The 26,002-nt window shown below is 42.4% G+C and overlaps 1 protein-coding gene across 1 annotated transcript in view; it reads right to left on the bottom strand.

Moving 5' to 3' along the window:
• ARHGAP32 (Rho GTPase activating protein 32) overlaps window positions 1-26,002 on the bottom strand; it is a 3,207,216-nt gene that overhangs the window by 2,816,956 nt on the left and 364,258 nt on the right. The window lies entirely within an intron of this gene.

Here is a 26,002-nt window from a genome sequence, read left to right as displayed (position 1 = left end):
GATATGCTTGCACCATTAACTAATTTAGGTTATTTAATTAGAATTTATATATATATATATATATATATATATATATATATACATATATATATATATATACACACACACACACACACACACACACACACACACATACATGCATACATCACATGTACACATACATATACACAGAGATATACAAGGTATATGTGATGGAGATTTTGAGTTACTTAAGAAAGCATTCTTAGGTGAAAGCTTGTAACTTTTTCATTACATTTTATTGGTTGTGTACTACTTCTGCTGATTTATTTACTTAACATACAAAACTGCAGCAATTAATAGAATACACCCTACTCCTTAACTTGAACTTATGGTCATAAATATGGATAATGCTGAACTTGTGTATGTACACAGTTTACTGCTATATCCCTCAATTTATCTTTTTTTAACGTAACACTTTTCTTTACATATAACAAAATCATCTGGCAAATGCATGGTGCACATTCTTCTGAAAAGACTTGAAACTGTTTTAAAACGTTTAACACAAAAATGTTACTTTCTAAATTTATCAAGCATAAAATACTGTCTGCAAATAAAGCTAACTTTTGTTGATTACTGTGCCAGTTTCATCCTTGGTTTTGAGTACTTTATTTTGTTTGATAATAGCTCTAAAGAGACAGCTAACAACAAAGGGGGAAGGACACCTCTGCATGGTTCCACTGTTTATTTTGTTCACAGGTTGGTACTAGGCTATCGGCCCTAGGGCCTATACAAGCCTAGCCGTAAAAATTCCCTGGCTATTTCTTCCCACACTACTTACTTCCCTGTCATCTTGTCATAGAAGATCCTTCCAATCTTAATTTTTGCCTACAACCCATCATATATCCTTCTTACTGACCCTGTTATTCTATCAGGGAATGAAAATGCTACCATTGTCCTAGTCAAAAATTCTCAGCTGACACTATTGAATGTTTTCGCCACATAAAGGACCCACCAGTAACAGCTACATTTTCTTAAACAACGCTACCCTCAGTGCTCTATTAATGCTGTCACATTTCTGCCTGTCTTCCACAAACCTATGCTGATCGATATCAATTTTACAGTAACCTTTGATATTTTCTTAGCTGGTCCAGATAAACACTTTATAATCATGGTTTAAAATTGAAATGGGTTTATATGAAGATGGGTCTGAAGGGTGTTTACCATGTTTGGGTAATGCAGCCATCACAGCTTTCTTCCAAGATGCTGGCACTAACCTTTTTTTAAAAATACCATTAAGAGCTTTATCACCTTCTTTGCTTCTAACTTCGACAGGGATTCTGTTTGCTCCTGGATACAATACTGTTTGATTACACACCACTGTTTTTATCTCTTTCCCATCTTAAAATTAACTGTTCAGCCTCATCTTCCTCTAATCTTGATATAATTGTCTTACATAAATATTTCCATTTGTACCTTTTCCTGGTTTCTCTCTTCTGCTTTATACAAATTGTTACAACACGTCCAAAACATCTCCACCACCTCTAAAGGATCTCTGGTTATTTTTCTTGTTATAGACTTTCTAAGTTGGGGGGCAACCCTTTCAACTTTCTGTTGCCGAAGTTTCTGCACTCTGGAGTTATCAAAAATAGTTGCTTAACAGCAATCTTTCTAAATACTCCCTTTTTCACTTTAGAACAGTTGCTCTTCCCCCTGTTCAGTGAGATCCCCTTCTTTTATTATACTTTAACCTATGTCCCTTCTTTCTTTAATATCATTCTCTTGTATTTTTATCATGTTTTTAAAATCCATCTTCATTTTAACCCACTCATTAGCAATCCCTTATTAAAAAAAAATCCGTCTTACTTAATTACTGTTAAATAATTTTTTATTACTCATTCCTTAAATCCCTGTCTTTTTAATAGATAAGAAAGCACCAGTATCTCATTTTACTTCATTACCTTGCCTCCTTACATCTTAGCTTTTATTAGCTAATGATCTGATACAGTTCCTGATAGGTCTTAAAAAGCTGTACAGTAGTTACATGTGCTCTCTAGTGAAATGTAATTGCTATCCTTCTAGCCCAGTGTACATTGAAGAATAATATGTGAATTCTGGCGGAGTTCCTGCAACTGAATTCACATCCTCCCTATCAATTATTTGTATATATTCCTTCAGAAATTTACCCATATGTTATTACATTTTCCCTTTCACGTGCCCAATATATCCCTCCCTACTGTATATCAGTTTCCACATTCACCCATAATATTCCCTGTTGAAAGCTTATTTCTACTACAATTCTAGCTCCATAACAGTAGTTTTAGATGGACTATGAACACAACTGTGTAATTCTCCTCCCTTGGCAGTAATCCATTACTACCACAACTCTACCATTGTCTGTTTCCTCTTGCATCACAATAGGAGCCCCTCTAGCAATTAGTATTACTCCTTTTTTTCTTTAGTCCATGACCTTCTGCTTAATGTCCCAAATAAAATTCTCTGTCAAATTCACATACTCTTTTATATCCCAGTGCCCCTCCTGTTAATAATGCTACTCCCACCTACACTTATTATAATTCAATACTTTTTGCTTTTGTCTATATCTGTAAGGCCACTTTAATCCCATGTTAACATTGAGAGTATCCATTCTGATGAAAAGCTCTTATTCTCACGTTATACAGGATTGTTTCTTTAGAAAATATATTTTCAGCATTAACTTGCATGCACATACTGTATGGGAGGCTGGTCTCTTGTGTAAGTGCTTCTTCTTGTCTTGACCGAACCCATGTCACACGAAGACTTTTTGTTTCACCAAAGATACTAAAGAAATTTATATTTCTATTATCATATATTAACGCTTAGTTAAACTTTACAATAAAAACAATTGAGAAAAAAATTAACAGTTTCAGACGCATCCATCCCCCTTTTAAATTGCAAGCACAGAATGCTATGTTAATTTTCCAAAAATGAAATATACTCCCTATAGAGAGGAGCAGCTGCCAAATTTATGGATGCACCCAAACATACTAAGTACTGTAAAGTTAAAGTTACCCATGCTGAACTACATGTTACATCCTGTGTCCCAGTTTCAATAACAGGTATCTGGTCTTTCCTGAAGTCATTCCCCTCCCAGATATGAATGGCAGCTCACATCTCTTTCAGTAAACATTAGCTTTCGTTCCCAGGAGAAAGTGCACTATCTTTAAATAAACAAACTGAATTGTACACTGTTACATTAAATGAATTAAAATACTAAAGATAGCAGGGAACCATCTACTTGTGTAACTTACTCGCTTCCCAAAGTTTCAACCTTAATTTTTCACTGAGCTATTTTGCCAGTGCACCTTTAAATGTTAACTATATTGCCCTCTGTACATTTACTCAGAACACTCTATTCTGGCTTCTCATAATTAACTGCTTCCACATGCAGACCACTTAACTGTGACTGAAAACAACTGCTAATAGAAAAAAATAGCTAATGATGTTGTATCTTTCGGCTTTTCCTGGTTAGGGGTCGCCACAGTGGAACTCCGGTCCGCTAATGATTGGCAGTTGATTTTTTACGTGCCAAGTTGCCAGCCCTGACGCACAACCTTCAACGAAGGTACGCCCATTCACGCATGTCTCCACGCAGAAGACACTCTAGCTGAGAATGGAACCGGACAGCGTCTTACTGTGAGGCGACAATGCTACCATTTCACACGTCTCCAATCTACTCACTAATTTCATAATGTTACCAGTCTTCTTCCTGATCATTTTTATCTGCAAATAATTTTCTCTTGCTCAACTTCAAAATACTCCTGATTCTTGTAGTCAGTTCCTGTGTTTTGTCTGTTGTTCAAGTAGCTTACTTTGAAACAACAGATAAGGTTTCACTGGCAAATGTATTTTGTTACTGTCAAAAGAATGAAAAGCAGAGTCTCCTGCTGCTTGCAGGCTAAATCTTTTTATTTCCTTTTTAATGTCTTTGATCCTTCATGAAAAAAAATTCTGGATACAGCAGCTTGACTCTCACATCTGCCTCTATGCATTCCCTGACTGCACAAATGAACATGATTTGCTTAGGTTCGTGGGTACTTACTAGGTGACTGATCTGTGACAAGTTAAGAAGCTGAAAACTACCATGGGAACGTATGACTATGCCCTTATATTATGCAAATGAATAACCTAGAGATAAAATGAATAAGGGCATGTTGTGACTCTTACATGTTTGCCCTATACATGACGGATGGGGTGCAACACCATGGGTGAATTTGCTATTACCCATCCATTCATTTAAATTACATTTGAACAGAGTAAAAGCACTTTGATTTATTTGGAGTGGGAAATGGTTTCACAGAAGTGGTATTTGCTGATATACATACTATCCCTCCAACATGTTCTATTTAAAAAAAAAAACAGAATGAGCTCTAGAGTGGGTGTTTACACCACTGGACTTGTAAACATGCAATATGACTGACAGAATAGGGTCTGTGGAAGCTCTTTATGCAAGGCACAGCTGACCTCTCAGTAGCCTGTATGACACTGGAAAGAGGGACAAGGCTCTGAGACAGTCTCCACAGTTTTTATAATTTAGGCCTTTAATTTTAAGCGACAAAGCATTGTGGCCTTTACAGTTTTGACAGGCAAGTACTGAAAGAAGCATTAAACTCAATTATCAGCCTAATGAATGGAGAGCACAATGGAAAGATTACATCCCTTGACCTGGACCAAATACCTTTAGACAGAAGTTGTGCAATGAAAAAGGACTTCCTTACAACAGTGGGATATGTGATCATCAAAGGAGAGTTTGCGGTCTACATAAGTTTCCAAATCCATAGAATTCAGGGGTGGTGCTGTCAATTTGACAGCTGCAGGGGTAGTCATGCTTGCCAAAAGATACAATTATACACTTCCTGTTACTTTTTTTTTCAAATTTCTTCTTTGCCGGCATCCAAGCAGTGTAGTTATTAGCCAGTGACTGAATTTCATCTCGTTAGATAGGGTTCACCGACATCTTTCCAGAAGTGCAGTTTTCACAGTGGGAGAAATCTAAGCAACCTGTTGTTCAGTGTGAAGACATCTTGACACCCCATTACAGGGACATTTGTTGATAAAGATGGAGGAAAGGTAATAATGCTAGGACTGATGCCTGAAGTACACCTCTGACTAAAGAGGATTTAGAAGAGAAGGTGCCAACTTTGACAGAAAAGTGTCTGTTGGAGAGAGAGCTGTGGAAAGTATCATTGTGTAAAATCTCAACATAACTTTAGATATCCTCCTCTTCTATATGCTGCTGTATCCGTAACATTAGGGAGTCTGCCTCTGTTGACTCGTAAGTCTGGCCATTCTAAAAAAGTTAGCTGCTACTGCAAAGGTACATGTGACGGTCCACATCACTCAGTGTACGTTGACCATAAACAGACACTGGGTATAATGCAGACGTCAGCACGCGCCTACCTCAGAAATGTATGCCGCCGGAAACCAGCGACTATACAGTGGGTACTCAGAAGTCAGGCAAGCGTCAGGGAGAAGGCAGGGTGGGAGACCATATGGCAGCATATAGAAGAGAGGGACATCTAAAACTATGGTAAGATTTTTATACACCAATACTATGTCCTTCTAGTCATATGCTGCTGTATCCATAACATTAAGGACAGTACAAAAGCTCTTGCTATTGACAGTTGGGAGGAAGAACAGAAGCATCTTCCACAAAGCCATAAAGGATGGCTCTGGCAAATCCTGCTCTGAATCTGGAAATGATGTCCAACTTATAGCGTTTGGTGAAAGTATGGACAGATGACCATGTAGCTGCTTCTAAAATGGCAGCTATATCCAAACCCTTAAAGAAGTCACCAGAGGAGGACACTGCTCTAGTGGAATGTGCCTTTACTGGGAAAGGAAGCCTTCTGCCATGGGCTGTGTAGCAAAAGGAGATGGTTTCATAGATGCAAGAAGAAATGGTTTGCTTGCAAACAGGATGCCCCAGGGCTCTTGGGTGGTAAGAGACAAAGTCTGTCTGATTTACAGATGGATTTGGTCTTGGCCAAATAGAATATGAGTTGTCTATGTACATCCAAGGAGTGGAGAATCCTTTCTGCAGGGTTTTGAGGTGAAGAGGTGAAGGTAGGGAGGTTGATGGCCTGGTTCAAGGAAAGTTCATTAACAACTCTGGGCATAAAGGATGGAATAGTACGTAAACAACCCCTATCCTTGTGGAAAACTGTAAAAGGATGGGAGGCCATGAGGGCTTGCAGTTCAGTCAAAGTAATGTCAACCAAGAGAATAGTTTTCCAAGTACAGTGTTGGAGAGAACAGTCCTTTGCTGGCACAAAGGGTGCTAAGGTTAATTTTTTCAGAACAAAATTTAGATCCCAAGGAGGTGGGATGGGCTTCCTTGGGGGTCTAAGGTGAAGTACCCCTTCAAAAAAGTACAGTTTTGTACCTACCATAAATGTAAATGTTTGAGTGTCTTTACTGCTGCAGTCATTACACTTGGGTTATCCTGCCATCAGGCGGTCCCGCAGTCAGCCAGAGTTCCAAAGTCTTGGTCCGGCGTCAGTTGCTGTCACCTCCTCCCTGACGTCAGTGCATCAGGGGTATATAAGAAGCAACCGACGCCAGTTTCTTCAGTTTTTCTTGCCCCAGATGTCAGGTGCCCCCCAAAAGATAGGCAATACATATTGCTTACAAAACATACAATAAGGTAAAAACAAAACCTTCAGTAACCAGCAAATACACCAAATAGGTAGTATAGTGTAGAAAGGTATAGATAAGACCCAGCTAAGAAAGAGGGGATGGCGGGTGAGTAACCAGGATTGCAGCAGTGAAGACACTAACATCTACATTTATGGTAGGTACAAAACTGTACTATGTTCATAGTGTTTCACTGCTGCAGTCATTACACTTGGGTTTAATCCCAAAGCTGAGGTTGGGTGGCTCGTTCTATAGATGATTTGGTGTGGCTATGAGGCCCTGCAGCACTGCAGTAGCAAAGCCAGCTCTGGATCTAGAATAAAGAGGCAAGTGGTAATGCTTGGTAAAGGTGTGCACTGAACTCCAAGTTGCAACTTCCAAAATGTCTTTGGTAGGTACTCCTCTAAGGTAGGCAGTAGAAGTGGCAGTTGCCCTGGTGGAATGTGGCCTAATGTTAGATGGTACAGGTTTCCCATTCCGTGTGTAGCAGAACCAGATACAGTGTCCTATCCACTTTGAAATGGTCTGCTTTGAAATAGCCTTTCCCTGTGATCCTGCAGCATATGCTACAAACAATTGCTCAATTTTTCTGAAAGCTTTTGTTTTGTCCCAGTAGAAGCGTAATTGCCTGTGTATGTCCAAGGAGTGTAGAAGTCTCTCCCCTTTAGTCTGGGGATTTGGATAAAAAGTTGGCAAGTGAACAGTTTGGTTAAGAGCCACACTGGATACCACCTTATGCATAAAAGAAGGGTTTGTTCTTAAAGAAACCCTGTCTTGGTGAAAAATGATGAAAGGCTCCACTGCCATTAGTGCCTGTAGTTCTGAGACTCTTCGTGCTGAGGTTATTGTCAGGAGCACAGCAGTTTTCCATGATACATATTTTAATTCTGCTGAATTGGCTGGCTCAAAAGGAGGTAAAGTGAGCTTTTCCAAGACAAAATTGAGGTCCCAAGTAGGTGTTGGTGCTCTCCGGGACGGTCTTATGTTTTTAGCCCCTCTGAGGTACTGCTTTAGTAAAGGATGAGAGAAAATAGGAGGATCTGTGTTGTAATGAGCCGAGATGGCAGAGGCGTGGATCTTAATAGATGAGAAGGATAGTCCTTTGTCCAGCATCTCAGTTAAATATTGTAGTATCTGAGGAATGTTAGGGACAAGAGGGTCAAGGCTTTGAGCCTGGTTCCAGGCACAGAATCACTCCCACTTTTCTGAATAAGATTTCCTGGTGCTAGGCCTCCTGGCCTCCAAAATGACATCCATAACAGCTTGAGAGAGAGGTACTGTCTGTCTGGCTAATGAATCTGCCATGCAGCCAGGTTTAAGGTTTTGAGCTGACTGTGCAAGATCTGATTGTTTTGCTGAGTCAGTAGGTGTGGAATTTGAGGCAAAATCCAAGGTGGGCCTTGAGCCAAGTTCTTTAAGATTGGGTACCAATGCTGGCGTGGCCAGTCTGGAGCAATCAGAATCCACCCATACAGTATAAAAAGGAATCAGTACAGCAAACTAAACACAGATATACATTCTGAGCCTCAAGAGCAGGAGCACACTCAAGCAAATCTGCAGTCTGCGGCTACCACTCCACCCGTACAGTATAAGAAGGAATCAGTACTGCAAACTAAACAAGGATATACATTTTGAGCCTCAAGAGCAGGGTCAGTCCACACAGACATTCTACTTGTATGTTTTATGAGAGTGAAGCTATTACATTAGCAGTATTTCTTAGTAGTTCTCAGCTTGCTAATAAAACTGACTGTTGTAGCCTTGTGTCCCCCCCCCCGCTAGTATAGTAATCCTAACTGTCCAATAGACAGTATACATTTAATTCACATCCCTTTGACTAAATTAACCATCAAGCAGCCCTCTCAGTGCTTTCTGCCTTAGTTTGTATCACTTGGAGGCCCACCTGTTTATTTGCATCTCTATACATTCCCCTTCATTGTTAATGCATCTCCCTACTCTAATCTGTGCACAAACTGGTTACTAATCAGCAAGTCAATGTGAAGACACTCCCAACCTTAATAAACTTTGCTGTCTCTTCTCTCCTTCACTTTACAGGTAGTATGAATTATTACTTACCCCCTCTGAGGCCTTCAATGATTGCCTCTCTGGTTTCTTTGCATTCCACCTGGTTTACACCCCTTGTGCTATCTCCCTCCCCCAATACAAAGTCTGTATTAGAATCCTGCTGAGCATGGAGCCATCTTTAAATTTCTAGTCTCCCACCAGAACACAAGTGCTCCTCAGCAATTACATTCTGCTTGCCGGTAAGCCATTAGACCTCAGGAATTTGTTTTAAGTGTTCAGATTTGTAAAGTTAATACTTACTTTTTCTTTTGTCTTGGTTGGCTCTGCCCCGCTTCGTTCGCCCTCACCAACGCTCGGGCTCTCTCGGCTGCCCTGCCCCCTATTTCCTCCCGCCCCCACTACCTCTACATTTATAGTAATCACAGCCACACCCACAGCTCACCCTCACATCACTTCCACCAATCACAGCTCCTCAGGTCATATCACATTATACCACACCAACTTGCTCCACACAAAATACTCCCAATCACTCTCATTCCCACTAGGCATTTTTTACATCACCCAAACTACTTCCCCATCCACATATAGTGCAACCCTATAATCCCTATTCAGACCCCCCCCCGCCTAGAAACAACTTAAAACTTTATAACCATGACTATCACGCAACTAAGTCTAGTCTGTCTTCTCATAATTCTTTACAACACCACAAGTTATCACTCTAGCAATATCCCTAAACTTAGTAGCACAACACTGCATTATGTACTCTCGTATACAGACACCACACATTATAATAATATCTGCCCACAGTTATTCAAGAACTACATAACGGACCAATTCAAGACTAAACACATATGCTCTTATTCCTACTCCAAAAAAACACAATACTTTCTCACACTCCTGACCAAACTCCAACATCTGTATAACCATTTTAACTCCAGGCTCACCATAAGTGGGGATATCCACCTTGCCAACCCAGCCCCAAATCCATCCTGTCCAACTCAAACTGCTCCAACACAAATGTCAGAACATAACATCCCCACTTTCTTCATCCCTGGGCAAATCAACAACAGCAGCAAAACCAACCATCTTTTAATGCTAAATATTAATATTAGAAGTATCAAAAATAAAATACCTGAACTCCAGGCCACAATAGCACACTACTCCCCAGACATAGTTGCTTTAACAGACACCTGGCTAAATGAAAACATAGCTAACTCAGAAGTTCTCCCTACCGGCTACAATATCATTAGACAAGACAGATCACTTCGTAAAGGGGGTGGAACTGCCTTACTGTACAAGTCAAACTTAACTGTTCATCAGTTACCAAACTCCTACCCCTCCCCCAATAATTGGGACATACTTATCTCACAACAAGAACTTCACCCTAAAAAGGTCATCACCACAATTGTGATCTATATTCCACCTGGTAATACACCTGCTAGCCTTGAAGACTTCTTATCCTGGTGTTCTTCCACATACTCACAAGAAACCCTTATTCTGGGGGACTTCAACCTAGACTGGTTCACCTGTATATCAGAACCACCAAGTAATCTAATAAATCTCCATGGCTACCAGCAGCTAGTCCAAATTCCAACTAGATGTGATAAAAAATCTAAAAGGGAATCCATCCTTGACTGGGTCCTAACTAACAACCCCACATTGTACCCTCACACAGGTATTCTCTCAGACATCTTAAGTGACCACAACATAATATACTTTATACGTAGTAGATCAAGCATATGCAAAACCACTAAAGTACAGTTTTGTACCTACCATGAATGTAGATGTTCGAGTGTTCACCCTGCTGCAGTCATCACACTTGAGTTATCCTGCCATCAGGCGGTCCCCGCAGTCGGCCTGAGTTCCAAAGTCTTGGTCCAGCGTCGGTTGCTGTAGCTTCTTCCCTGACATCAGTGCGCCAGGGGTATACAAGAGGCATCCAACGCCATTTTCTTCAGTTTTTCTTGGCCCAGATGTCAGGTGCCCCAAATAGGTAGGCAATATATATATACTGTTATATAAAAAAATACATACAAAAATAAAACAATACCTTCAGGCACAAGCAAATACACCACAGAGGTTGTATAGGATAGATTGGTGTAGATAAGTCCAGCTAGTTCAGAGGGGATGGAAGGAGGGTAACCTGGACTGCAGCAGGGTGAACATTCGAACATCTACATTTATGGTAGGTACAAAACTGTACTATGTTCATCGTGCTACCCTGCTGCAGTCATCACACTTGGGTTGAATCCCAAAGCTAAGGATGGGTGGTGGAGTTACAGGGTTAGACGAAGCTAGAAGGCCCTGCAAAACTGCAGTGGCAAAACCAGCTCTAGTCTTAGAATATAGAGGTAAGTGATAGTGTTTGGTGAAGGTGTGCACTGAACTCCAAGTTGCAGCTTCCAGAATATCCTTGGTTGGCACCCCCCTGAGAAAGCCTACTGATGTAGCTGTAGCCCTGGTGGAGTGGGACCTAATGTTAGCAGGTACCGGTTCCCATGATGCATGTAGCAGAAATGTATGCAATGTCCTATCCATTTTGAAATGGTCTGTTTTGAGATAGCTTTTACTTGTGATCCTGCAGCATAGGCTACAAAGAGCTGGTCACACTTTTTGAAAGCCTTAGTTTTATCCAAGTAGTAATGTAATTGCCTGTGAATGTCCAAAGAGTGCAAGAGTCTTTCTCCTTTGTTCTGGGGATTTGGGAAAAAGGTGGGCAAATGAATGGTTTGGTTTAGGGCCACACTGGATACCACCTTTGGCATAAAGGAAGGGTTAGTTTGTAGAGAGACTCTGTCTTGATGAAAAATGAGGAAAGGCTCCACTGCCATTAGGGCCTGTAGCTCTGAGACTCTTCTAGCTGAGGTTATTGCTAGTAGCAGTGCAGTTTTCCATGAAAGAAATTTTAAATCAGCTGAAAAAGCTGGTTCAAAGGGCGGCAGTGTAAGCTTTTCCAGAACAAAGTTGAGATCCCAAGTAGGTGTTGGTGCTCTCCTGGGCGGTCTTATGTTCTTAGCCCCTCTGAGGTACTGTCTTAGGAGTGGATGTGAGAATAAAGGAGGATCCGTGTTGTAATGAGCTGAAATTGCTGAGGCGTGGATCTTAATAGATGAAAAGGAAAGTCCTTTGTGCAACATCTCAGTTAAATATTGTAGAATCTGAGGAATGTTTGGATCAAGGGGATTTTGGCCTTTAGCCTGGTTCCAGGTGCAAAATCTTTTCCATTTGTCTGAATAGGTTTTCCTGGTGCTGGGCCTCCTGGCCTCCAGAATGACATCCATAACAGCTTTGGATAGTGGTGTTGGCTGGTTGCTTAGGTAATTTGCCATGCAGCCAGGTTTAGAGTCTTGAGCTGTCTGTGTAGAATCTGATTGTTTCGCTGGGTGAGCAGGTGAGGAATTTGTGGTAAAATCCATGGTGGGTCGTGGGCCATGTTCCTTAGAATTGGATACCAGTGCTGGCGTGGCCAGTCTGGTGCAATGAGTATCGTATTTGTGGCCTCTCTAATCTGACTTTCAGCAGTACCTTTGCTAGAAGGGGCAGTGGAGGAAAGGCATACACTGTTAATGTTTTCCAACTGAATGAGAGGGCGTCCACTTTCCAAGCTTGTGGATGGAATGTCCTTGTGCAAAATATTTGAAGTTGGTAGTTTTGGGGGTTGGCAAACAGATCTATGTCTGGGCGTCCCCATTTTTGAGTTATCATTGCAAATACTTGTGGATCTAGTTTCCACTCGTGGGGATCCATGATGTTTCTGCTTAGGTCGTCTGCCAATGTGTTTTTCTTTCCTGGCAGGAATTGTGCTTGTAATTGAACCTGGTAAGACAGTGCTGTTGTGTTCCACAAGGTCATTGCTTGCCTGCATAGAGGGTAGGAATGTGTGCCCCCTTGCTTGTTTATGTACCACATTACTGTGGTATTGTCCGTATTTATTATTAGTTGTCCTGGGTGTAAGAGGTCCTTGAAAGCTGTTAGGGCATTCTGTACTGCTAGCATTTCTTTTTGATTGATATGAAGATGCCTTTGATCTGTAGTCCATTTGCCCTGAATGCACTGTCCTGCCATGTGCGCTCCCCAGGCATAGTCCAGTGCATCTGTTGTCATAGTTTGCCTGGCTGTGGGTAAGGTGAAAGGCTGACCCTTGTTGAGGTGACATGCCTGTGCCCACCATAGAAACTCCTGCTGAAGGCAGGGAATGAGTGGTATCATTGTTTCCAAGCTGTGGCTGTGCTGAGTCCATACACTTTTCAGGTACCATTGTAATTTCTTCATATGCAGTTTTGCAAATGGTATTAGTAGTATGCAAGATGCCATGAATCCCAAGGCCTGCAGAATTTTTTTTGCAGGGAGTTGGGTCTTTGTTGCCATTATTTTGAAGTATTGAGTCAGCTGTTGTTGCTTGTCTGGCGTGAGATAAGCCATCTGGGCCGTTGTATTCAAGCTGGCACCCAGGAATATTATGTTTTGTGAGGGCACTAGTTTTGATTTCTTTTCGTTTACTGTGTACCCTAGGCAACTTAGAAGGTGTTTGACAAATGCCAGATGCTTTAAAAGAATGTCCTTGCTTTCTGCTTGAATAAGGCAGTCGTCCAGGTATGGGTATATTTGAATTTCTCTTTGTCTGCAGTATGCAATTACTGGTGCCAGGGATTTTGTGAAGACCCTTGGCGCAGTAGATAAGCCAAAGGGCAGTGCAGAGAATTGATAATGGGTTGAACCTGCAATGAAGCGGAGGTATCTTCCGCAATTTTGTCTGATAGGGACATGCAGGTATGCCTCCTTGAGGTCCAACGTTAATAGCCAAGCAGTCTTGCCCAGCATGGGAAGAAGCTGCTGTAGTGTTAGCATCTTGAATTTTGGTACTTGTATAGGTGTTCAGAATTGAAAGATCCAGAATGGGTCGCCATGCTTTGTCTTTTCTTGGGACTAGAAAGAGTCTCGAGTAAAATCCTTGTCCTTGCTCCTGTGTAGGTACCTGTTGAATGGCTCTCATGTCCATGAGTGCTGTAATTTGTTTTTGTGCCTCTGCCCATTGATTTGGTGGCAGGTTTGGCATTCCTTTTATCCTTGGCAAGGTATGAAAGTGGAATCTGTATCCTTGTGAGACAATGTTTAGGACCCATTTATCTTTTGTGATGATGTGCCAGTTGTCTGCAAAAAGTGCTAATTTTCCTCCCAATGGAGATGCCAAGAGAGATTTGCTTGGTAGCCTGGATTGAGTCATTGTGTTTGTCTTCTGCTAGCTTGGGGCCTGTCTTCTCCTCCTTTCTGGGTAGCAGTACCCCATTGATGAGGTATGTAAGGGCCTTGTGACTGACCTCTGCCCCTTGGGTGTCTGTATTTGCCCCTCTGTGATCTGTCAGAAGCTGGAAAGGACCAGTTTTTTGTTGGCCAATTTCTGCTGAAACGTGAGGGTTGTACCTGTAAAAAATCCTTGACCATCTGCATAGACTTTGCCTTATCCTCCATTTTCTTTAAAACCTCTTCTGCTTTGACACCAAATAATACATCCTGCTGTAAAGGTGCATCCAATAATTTTGCTTTAACATGATCAGTTAGGGTTTGTTCTTTTAACCTAGCATGTCTATGTATGACAGACCCAGTAACAGCTGCTCTACAGGAAGCTTCCAGTGAATCAAATCCAAATTGTAAAGTATGTTTGCCCACCTGTTCAGCTGCATGCAACAGAGCCTGCATTTCCTTGAATTCAGACTGTTCAGAATGTGTGCTCATTTTTTGTTTTAATTGAGACATTAGAAATTGCTGATATTTCAGCATGTGAAACTGACAATTTAATGCTCTCATAGCCAGAGTAGCTGAGGTGTATATCTTCTTTCCCCATCTATCTAGGGCTCTGGAATCTCTTTCAGAGGGCACAGGATTTTTAGCCATAGAAGCTTTAGCCCCTTTGGGACCCTGGGAAATTGTTTCTAAGTCAGCCACAGGGCTTTTATACAGGAATTTGTGTGAGTCAGGTACTCTGTAGTACCTGTCTGGTTTGGCTGGAGCAGGAGGTAGAGCGTCTGGATTTAGACTAGACTCCAAGTAAACATCATCCACAATGTCTAAAACTGGAGGGATTGCAAGTGGTCTGTGCTGGGGTAGTAAAAGGAACTCTCGGAGCCTTTTCTTAGAATCAGAGTAGTCCTGGCCTTCCCAGTGGAAATGTTCCCTCATGGTATGTAAAGTTTCCCCAAAGGAGTAGTCTTCAGGGGGAGATGTTGAGGGAATAGAGTCTTCAGCATCAGTGTCTTCATAAGGGGGGAAAAGTGTAATCCTGTTCCTCAGAAGAATCTGAGGAAATTGAAACCTGGTCAGAGGAAGCACAATCCTCCTCTTGTCTTGGTCTTTTATCTGGAGGGGGATGGGAACCCCTGATTAGGGTAATCAAATCTTCAGCCATCTTAAGCATCTGTTTCTTAGGTATGGGGCCTTGAACTGTAGACTGATGTACAGTCTTTTTTGGTTTTAATGGAGTTTTAAGCTTAGCATAAGATTTAATGGTGAGTGTAGTCGGTCTGAAGACACCTTCTGCAACCGAAGGTGTTTCTACTGCACCGGGATCTCCTTCTGCTCCGGTGTCGGAAGGGCCTAATGAAGATGGCTGCGACAGCCTAGTACACTCCACTTGAGAATCCGCAGTTGTCTGGGGTTCCAATTCTGCGGTCATCAGGGGCTGCGTAGGTGCCTCACTGAAAACCGGAGAACCGGCGACAGGCCCAGCAGAGGCCTCGGAGTCTGGCTTGTTCCTAGGCTGCCTGTCCTTATCCTTGCATTTTTTATGCATGCCGGTCGTCGGCTGCAATGATGGCATGATATAATTAAATTTCCTACCAAAGTAATGTTGTGCGAAGTCAAAACGGTTTTTAATAGTTAGTTTATTAAACCTAGCACAAAACCGACAACCTGTGATGTCGTGGTCTGGGACTAGGCAAGGAATACAATAAGAATGGAAGTCCTTATGAGGCATTTGCTTCCCACAAGAAATGCAATTGTTAACTTTTTCCGACATCGGACTGAGGCATGAAAAGGTTCCCCAACGGGGTACTTAGCTTTATTGAAGACTTCGGACTGAAATTCGATTGGAAAATCTCAGGTGTTGGCCGACCGGCACTTGCGAACTGCTTCTGCTTCAGGCACCGCGCGGCAAGAAAGACTGAAGAAAATGGTGTCGGATGCCTCTTATATACCCCTGGCACACTGACGTCAGGGAAGAAGCGACAGCAACTGACGCCGGACCAAGACTTTGGAACTCATGCCGACTGTGGGACCGCCTGATGGCAGGATAACCCAAGTGTGATGACTGCAGCAAGGTAACACGAACATCTATATATCCACTAGAAACACACAAAAAAAATTCTCTCCTGAGGTCCTCAACACTTTGTAACTGTGACTGGACCCCCCCTAAAAACCCTCCCACTTGACCAGGCTGTAGCATATTTCAACAAAACATTTCTACAAAACCTAGACACTGTCGCTCCACTGTGCAAAATCAAGGTTAGAACCTCTACAAACCCCTGGCTCAGTAAAGAAACCAAACAAATCCTCAAGTCCAGAGACACTGCCTGGCTTTACTATCAAAAAACAAAGAAACACAAAGCCTAACTAAGTACCAAGAACTGCGCAACCGTGCAAAAAAATAAATTAGGCTGGACAAAAAATCCTACATTACACACTAAATACCAACACAACCCGCAAAAATTTTGGAAAAATGTAAACCAGCTACTAAAATCCACCCAAAAGGCTACCCCCAAACCAACCACCCCTGACACTAAAGTTCCCATCGAAACACAATTCACCGCCCACTTTGTGAACTCAATTCTATCCTTAGTATCACAAGACCGTTCCTTCCTCACTATCCCCCCAACACAAATAACACTAATACAAGCTTTACCCTCAAAACAGTTTCCACCACTTCAATCAAAAGCATGCTCTCCAAACTAAAAACCTCCAACAGCAGCTGACCTACTCCCCAGCTATTTCTTGAAACTCACAGCAGATGCTATTGCTGTCCCAGTCTCCACTCTCATAAACAGATCAATTGTTGAAAACTATGTGCCCAGACTCTGGAAAATATCCTATGTTACACCCATACATAAAGGCGGGACCTCCACTGAACTTAATAACTACAGACCCATTGCTTTACTCTCCCCCCTAGCCAAAATCCTAGAAAAATGCATCCAAACCCAGATGCTAAACTATCTCCTAGACAGTAACATCCTGTCACCTACACAGCATGGTTTCAGACCTGCCCATAGTACCACTACAGCCCTCCTCTGCTTCGCAGACACAGTAAACCATCTCAAAAATGAAGGCCTACAAGTGTCAACTCTTTTTTTGGATATGTCCAAAGCATTTGACACAGTCTCATACCAAATCCTGCTAAACAAACTAAACCAATATCATCTATCAAATTCCACTCTTACCTGGTTCCAAAGCTACTTAACTGACAGGTACCAAGCTGTGAAATGGGAAAATTCTCTCTCCTCAGCTGCCCATAACTATAGGAGTCCCACAGGGTTCTATCTTAGGACCACTACTATTCACAGTCTTCACAACTGACCTCCATACCTCCACACAGCATGCATCAATAATTCAGTATGCAGATGACACTACCTTAATCTGTGCTGCACAAAACATTCCCACCCTCCTGCAAACAACTCAACTAGCATTCTCTGATGTTGAAAACTACCTTACCAAAGCCCAACTTATCCTCAATCCAAAGAAAACTCAGTTTATGATTATAACCAGTTCTAACAAAAACACTAACAGTCAATTCACTATCTACTTCACTAATGCTATTCCAATTGTTCCAGTGGCACAGGCTAAGCTATTGGGAATAACCATAGACTCCCACCTAAAATTTGATAGTCATCTCAACTTAACTATTAAAAAAGTACATGCCAAACTGGGGTCGCTCTACCGTATCAAACTACTTCTTACCAACAACACAAGATTAGCCATTGCTCGCTCCCAACTTCTATCCACCCTACTCTATGCATCTCCCATTCTGACTAATCTCAACAAAACTGAACTAAGCAAAATGGAAGCCTGCTATAACAGAATTGCCCGCTTTGCTGCAAATTGCTCATATAGAACTCATCACTGTACTGCTTTGAGACAGCTCCACTGGCTTCAACTTCCCAACCTCCTAAACTACAATCAGCTCTGCCTCTGTCATTCTATTACCTACCCAACAAGTGTCCTGCCCTCAAAAACCTAGTACAACATCACTCAGCCAAAAGGCCTCTTAGATCATCAAGCAAACTACTACTAGAAGTCACCAACAGCTACAATAGCTTTGGAGATGTACTATATAGTAGTTCAGTGGCTAAAAAAATGGAACTCTGTCCCTACAAGCATTCAAAACACATCATCCAAAGCCTCCTTTAAAGACCTCATCAGGCAACATCTCAAGGAAAGTTGGCAATGCCATGACTGCTCCCCAGGCTAGTGAAAGCGGATAACACATAAATACAAAATCTAGAGCACTTGATAATAGTTTTCAATCTTACTCACAAACACTGGCTAATCTACAATGTATGTACTGTACCTGTGTACTATGTATGTATTCTACCTATGTTCCAAATTTCAGCTGTACACCACAAATCTATTAATTACCTTTATTTTTAAAATGAATATTTTTTTTTGTTCTCTCCACTGTAACTGTTTATGTGCCAGTAAATCTATTAATTACCTTTATTTTTAAAATGAATATTTTTTTTTTTGTTCTCTCCACTGTAACTGTTTGTGCCGCATACCACTGTAAAAACATGTCTCCTGTAATTTGTGTGTATACTGATCATGTCTAAATAACTAAATGCGTCTGTAATTTTTCTTTGTGGAGCTTTTCTTCCTGGGCCTCTGCTGAAAAAGGGCCTTTTCGGCTCAGACACCCCCAGTTAACAAATGTAAAATAAAATAAAATAAATCTGTGGTTTTTCTTGTCTGGCTTTTAGGAGTACCTTTGAAAGGAGAGGCAGAGGTGGGAAGGCATAAACTTTTAGGCTTTTCCAGCTGAACGAGAGAGCACCACTTTCATGCTTGTGTGTGACAAGTCCTTGTGCAGAATTTTTGTAATTGGCAATTCAGTGGGGAGGCAAAAAGATCTATGTCCAGGCACCCCCATTTTTGCATTATCATGCTGAAGACTTGTGGATTTAATTTCCACTCGTGAGGATCCATAATGTTTCTGCTTAAGTCGTCTGCCAGAGTATTTTTCTTTCCTGGCAGGAATTGTGCTTGCAGATGAACTTGATAATTTAGAGCTGTGTTCCACAAGGTCATGGCTTGTCTGCATAGGGGGTAAGAATGAGTGCCCCCTTGCTTGTTTATGTACCACATTACTGTGGTGTTGTCTGTCTTTAATAATAATTGTCCTGGATGCAGAAGGTCCTTAAAAGCTGTTAGGGCATTTTGTACAGCCAACATCTCTTTTTGATTGATGTGAAGATGCATTTTGTCTGTGGTCCATTTGCCCTGAATACATTTTCCTGCCATGTGTACTCCCCAGGTGTAATTCGAAGCATCTGTTGTTAAAGTCTGCCTGGCTGTGGGAAGAGTGAAAGGCTGACCCTTGTTGAGGTGACATGCCTGTGCCCACCATCGAAACTCCTGTCTTAGGCAGGGAATTAGTGGTATTACTGTTTCCAAGCTGTGAGAGTGTTGAGTCCAAACACTTTTTAGGTACCATTGTAGTTTCCTCATATGCAGTCTGGCATATGGAATTAGTAGTATGCAGGATGCCACGAATCCCAAGGCCTGCAGCATTTTTCTTGCAGGGAGTTGGGACTTTGTTGCCATCAATTGAAAATACTGAGTCAGTTGTCCTTGTTTGTCTGGCGTGAAATAAGCCAACTGGGCCGTTGTATTTAAGCTGGCACCCAGGAATATTATCTCTTGTGAGGGCACTAGTTTTGACTTCTTTTCGTTTACTGTATACCCTAGGCAAATTAGCAACCTTTTTACAAACGCCAGATGCTTTAAAAGAATGTCCTTGTTCTCTGCTTTAATCAGGCAGTCGTCCAGGTATGGATATATCTGAATTCCTTTTTGCCTGCAAAATGCAATTATTGGTGCCAGGCACTTTGTGAAGACCCTGGGCGCAGTAGATAAGCCAAAGGGCAGTGCAGAGAATTGGTAGTGCACTGAACCAGCTATGAATCTGAGGCATCTTCTGCAATTTTGTCTGATAGGGACATGCAGGTATGCCACTTTGAGGTCCCAAAGTAACAAGCCAAGCTTTCTTGCCCAACATGGGAAGGAGCTGCTGTAGTGTCAACATTCTGAATTTCGGAACATCCAGGTAAGTATTTAGAGTTGACAGGTCTAGTATGGGTCTCCAGGCTTTGTCCTTTCTGGGGACCAGGAAGAGTCTTGAGTAAAATCCTTGTCCTTGTTCCTGCTGTGGCACTTTTTGAATAGCTCTCATGTCCATAAGGGCTGTAATTTGCTTTTGTGCCTCTGCCCATTGATTTTGTGGCAGGTCTGGCATTCCTTTTAGCCTTGGTGAAGTGTGAAAGTGGAACCTGTAACCTTGAGACACAATAATCAGAACCCATTTGTCTTGGGTGATTGCTTGCCAGTTTTGTGAAAAAAGTACTAGTTTCCCCCCTAAGGGAGCTGCCAAAAGGCAAGAGCTTGGCATTGGAAGGGGGAAGTCATTGGGACTGTTTCCTGTAAGGTTGTGACTTGTCTTCCCCTCCTTTTGGGGTTGAAGCACCCCACTGTCGTGGTCTGTAAGAGCCTTGGGGCTCAGATCTGCCTCTTGGGCATCTGTATCTGCCTCTTTGTGGCCTGTCTGACACTGGAAAGGACCAATTTTTTGCAGGCCAATTCCTGCTAAATCAAGGTGGCTGTACCTGTAAGAAATCCTTCACTGTTTGCATAGATTTTGCCTTATCCTCCATTTTCTTTAATACCTCTTCTGCCTTAACACCAAATAAAATATCCTGCTGTAAAGGAGCATCCAGTAATTTTGCCTTAACATGACCTGGTAAACTTTGTTCTTTTAACCAAGCATGCCTTTGAATCACAAATCCTGTAACTGCTGCTCTACAAGAAGCCTCTACTGAATCAAAACCACATTGCAAAATATGCTTTCCCACTTGTTCAACTGCATGCAATAAATCCTGCATTTCCTTATAGTCAGGTTGTTCTGCACTTGTACTCATTTTCTGTTTTAACTGAGACAGTAAATATTGTTGATATTTAAGTATGTGAAACTGGCAATTGAAAGCACTCACTGCTAAAGTTGCAGAGGTGTAAACTTTCTTCCCCCATCTGTCTAATGCTCTAGAATCCCTGTCAGAGGGAACTGCATTTTTAGCCATGGAAGCCTTTACCCCTTTAGGACCCTGGGAAATAGTTTCTGGGTCAGCAACAGGGTTTTTATAAAGAAATTTGTGAGAGTCAGGGACTCTGTAGTACCTGTCTGGCTTGACTGGAGCAGGAGGTAAAGAATTAGGATTTAAATTGGATTCAGAGAACACATCATCCACAATATCCAACACTGGCAGAATAGCAAGGGGCCTGTGCTGAGGCAATAAAATAAAGTCTCCGAGTCTTTTCTTGGATTCTGAGTAATCCTGGCCCTCCCAATGGAAATGCTCCCTCATGGTATGTAAAGTTTCCCCAAAAGAATAATCCTCAGGAGGAGAGGCTGAAGGAATTGATTCTACAGCATCTGAGTCCTCATAAGGGGGTAAAGAGTATCCCTGGTCTGAAGAGGAATCAGAATAAATAGAAACCTGGTCAGAGGACTCATAGTCTGTATCCTGCCTAGGCCTTTTGTCAGGAGGGGGATGGGAACCCCTGATCAGAGTAATTAAGTCTTTGGCCATTTTGAGCATCTGCTTTTTAGGCATGGAGTCCTGTCCAGGTGAATGCTGTACTTGCTTCTTTGTCTTTAATGTAGTTTTAGACTTGGCTGTAGTTGCAATGGTAAGTTGTGAAGGTCTGAAAAAGTACAGTTTTGTACCTACCATAAATGTAGATGTCCGAACTGGATAGCATCTGCAGTCATAACAAATGGGTTGTCCTGTCGTCAGGCAGCCCTTCGGTCGGCCGGATTCCAAAGTCTGGGTCCGGCTTCGGCTGATGTCGCACTTCACCCGACGTCATCCCTGCTGGTCTTCGGGTATAAAGGCATCAGCCGACGCCATTTTCCTCAGTGTTTCTTGCCCCAGATGCCAATTGCCCTCTTGGAAAGCTAAATTTTGGATAAATGCCAATGTTTCCAAAATAGTAGAAGGCAAACACAAAAAATAAGCATGTATGTACATATATACAAACAAATACACCATAAGAGACTCCCCCCCAGCTAGCTATTAGGAGGGTAAATACCCTAGGAATACCACAGAGGGGAAGGAGGGAGGGTAATCCTGACTGCAGATGCTATCCAGTTCGGACATCTACATTTATGGTAGGTACAAAACTGTACTATGTCCTTCATGGATGCATCTGCAGTCATAACAAATGGGTAGAATACCATAACCAAACTAGGGGAGGAGGAATAAAAATTATGGTGTAGTTAGGATCCCTTGCAGTACAGCAGTGGCAAACCCTGCTCGGGATCTAGAGTATAGAGGTAGATTATAATGCTTGGCAAATGTATGCACGGAGGTCCAAGTAGCCGCCTCAATAATGTCCTTGGTTGCCACTCCTCGTAAGAAAGCTGTGGTAGTGGCTGTAGCCCTTGTAGAATGAGGTCTTATGTTCTGTGGAATTGGTTTTCCATGGTAGGAGTAACAGAATCTTATGCAATTTCCTATCCATTTGGAGATTGTCTGTTTGGAAATTGCTTTTCCTTCCCTTCCTGTTGCATAGGCTACAAAAAGCTGGCCAGTTTTTCTGTTACTTTTGGTTCTGTCCAGGTAGTAGCGTAACTGTCTATGTACATCCAAGGTATGCAGCATTCTTTCACCTCTGTTTTGTGGGTTGGGAAAGAAGGTAGGTAGGTGGATTGCCTGGTTTAAAGACACTCTGGATACCACCTTAGGCATAAATGTAGGATTAGTTCTCATGGACACCCTATCTTGATGGAAGATTAGGAAGGGTTGCACTGCCATTAAGGCCTGTAGTTCCGAAACCCTCCTTGCTGAAGTAATAGCCAGCAGGAAAGCAGTTTTCCATGACAGGTGTTGTAGATCTGCTGTTGCTGCTGGTTCAAACGGAGGGAGTGTCAACTTTTCTAGCACAAAGTTCAAGTCCCATGCTGGTAATGGTGGTTTCCTAGGAGGTTTTACATTCTTGATCCCTCTGAGGAACTGCCTGAGTAGAGGATGTGAAAAGACAGGAGGATCAAAGCTGTATTCTGCTGAAATAGCTGATGCATGTATCTTGATGGAGGAATTGGACAGGCCTGTATGTAGAAGCTCTGCCAAGTACTCCAGAATGTTAGCAATATCTATGTTCGACACATCTTTTCCTCTTTCAGTACTCCAAATGACGAACCTTTTCCATTTTCCTGCATAGTTCCTTCTTGTTGAAGGTCTGCGGGCTTCAAGGATAATGTCTTTAACCCTTTGGGAAAGGTCTGGGTTAGTTGCTGCTATGTGATGTTCCAGGCAGTCAGTTGCAAGGTTTTTAGGTTGGGATGTATGATGTTGTAGTTGTTCTGAGTTAACATCAGAGGCATCAGGGGTATTGACCACATTTTCTCCCGAGACATGCTCCTCAGCAATGGGTAAAAGTGTTGTCTTGGCCAGTTCGGAGCTATCAGAATTATCCTTGGACGTTCCTCTTTGATTTTCAGTAGTACCTTGTGCATCAAGGGAAGAGGTGGAAATGCATATGCTGTCAGGCCTTTCCAGCTGAAGGATAGAGAGTCCACCTTCCATGCAAGTGGGTGGAATGTCCTTGTGCAGAATTTTTTGAGCTGGTGATTGAGTGGGGAAGCGAATAGATCTATTTGTGGCATTCCCCATTTCTTTGTGATGGCCTTGAAGATGTCCGGGTGTAGCATGCATTCGTGAGCATCCGAGGTGGTTCTGCTTAAAATGTCTGCTAGTGTGTTCTCTTTTCCCGGTACAAATATTGCCTGTAACTGGATGTTGTAGCTGAGAGCCAGATTCCAAAGGTCCAAAGTCATTCTGCATAGGGGTATGAATGAGTGCCTCCCTGTTTGTTGATGTACCACATGACTGTGGTGTTGTCTGTCCTTATCATCAAATGGCCTTCTTTGAGGAATGGTCTGAATTTTTGGATTGCCAGTTTTACTGCCAGCATTTCTTTTTGGTTTATGTGCAGGTGCAGCTGGTCCTGAGTCCACAGTCCTTGTACGCGTTTGTCCAGCATGTGCGCCCCCCATCCTAGGTCTGAGGCGTCCGTTGTGATGGTTTGGCTTGCTCGAAAGTTGTGGAAGGGTAAGCCTGGGTTTGACTGGCATGCTTGAGCCCACCATAGGAACTCCTGTTTTAGGCATGGGATTAGTGGTATTTCTGTTTCTAAGCTGTGCCTGTGTTGAGACCATAAATTCTTTAGGTACCACTGTAACTTTCTCATATGCAGTCTGGCATGTGGGACCAAGATTATGCATGATGCCATGAAGCCCAAGGCCTGCAGAACTTTTCTTGCTGTTAGTTTGTTCTGCTTTGTTAATGCCAAGAAGTAAAGAGGAGCTCTTTTGTTTTTCTGCAGTTAGGAATGCCATTTGTTTTACTGTGTCCAATTCCGCGCCCAAGAAAGTTCTTGTTTGGGATGGTATCAGCCTTGACTTTTGTAAATTGACTGTGTATCCCAGGGCTTGTAGCAAGTAAATGACCCTTTGTAAGTCTGTTGTCAGCTTGCTTTTGTTGTCCGCTTGTAACAGGCAGTCGTCCAGGTATGGGTAAATTTGGATTCCTGTACTCTGCAGTGAGCGATTACTGATGCCAGGCATTTTGTGAATACTCTGGGTGCAGTAGATAAGCCAAAGGGCAATGCTGAGAATTGATAATGCTCTGATCCTGCAAGAAATCTGAGGTATCTTCTGCAATTTGGTCGAATGGGGACGTGCAGGTATGCCTCCTTGAGATCTAGAGTTACCAGCCAACACTCCTTGCCCAGCATGGGAAGAAGTTGCTGTAGGGTCAGCATTTTGAATTTTGGGACAATGATGTATGTGTTTAAGATGGACAGGTCGAGAATAGGTCTCCAGTTTTTCTCTTTTCTTGGCACTAGGAAGAGTCTGGAGTAGAATCCTTTGCCCTGTTCTGTTATTGGCACTCTTTCCACAGCTCTCATCTTTGATAATTCCGCTATCTGCTGCAGAGCTTCTATTTTTTTGATTTGGAGGCAGGTTTAGCATTCCTCTTTTTACTGGTAAAGTGTGGAAGTGGAACCAGTAGCCTTGGTCTATGGTTTGCAAAATCCACTTGTCTTTTGTGATATTGTGCCAATTTTCGAGAATAAGGCTAACTTTCCGCCTTATGGTGCTGCTATTTGCTCCCTGGTAGGCGGAGTCAGAGCCAAGTCACTGTGATTGTCCTGTTGCAGTGGCAGTGGTTGTGTCTGTGCCTCGGTTATTGCCTTGCCACTGTCGTCCTCTGTAGGCACCTCCTCTGGATTGATTTCTGCCCCTAGAGCGTCTATTCCTGCCCCTTTGGGATCTTGTGGAGTCAGGAAAGGACCAATTTTTGGCAGGCCAGTTCCTGCTAAACCTTGGGGGCTGAACCTGTAAGAAATCTTTAACTGTTTGTACAGATTTTGCCTTTTCTTCCATTTTCTTCATTACCTGCTGGGCAGGCTCCCCAAATAGACTGGCCTTATCCATAGGAGCATCTAATAGTTTTGCTTTAACATGATCCGTTAAGACCTGTTCTTTCAACCATGCATGCCTTCTTATCACTGTGCCAGTCATGGCTGATCTAAATGAAGCCTCCAGTGCATCATAGCCACATTTTAAGGAATGGTTACTAACCTGTTGGATGTTATTCACCATTTCTAATACATATTTCTTATCTAAAGATTCATCAGAGGACAGCTTTTTAATTAACTGATCAAGCATAAACTCTTGGTATTGGATCATGTGAAACTGACAGTTTAAAGCTCTAGCTGAGAGTGTAGCAGAGGTGTAGACTTTTTCCCCATCTCTAAGGACCTGGATTCCCTTTCAGAGGGAATAGGGCTTTTTGCTGTGGTCGAGGCTACTGCCTTAGGCCCCTGGGATATAGTTTCGGGGTCTGCAAGTGGGGCCTTGTATAGGTGGTGATGAGTGTCTGGCACCCTGTAAAATCTATCTGGTTTGGCAGGGGCTGGAGGTAAAGAATCAGGTGCAGTGCAGACATCATTAAATGCATCGTCCACAACAGGCAGAACAGGAGGAATAGCTAAGGGCCTGTGTTGTGGTAAATGCAGAAAAGTCCTA

The sequence above is a fragment of the Protopterus annectens genome, chromosome 8.part0, assembly GCF_019279795.1.
Source record: "Protopterus annectens isolate FY-2018-M chromosome 8.part0, PAN1.0, whole genome shotgun sequence".
In the NCBI taxonomy this organism is placed as follows: domain Eukaryota; kingdom Metazoa; phylum Chordata; order Ceratodontiformes; family Protopteridae; genus Protopterus; species Protopterus annectens.
The sequence above is the reverse complement of the archived record's forward strand: the minus strand, read 5'-3'. Positions and strand labels throughout refer to the sequence as shown.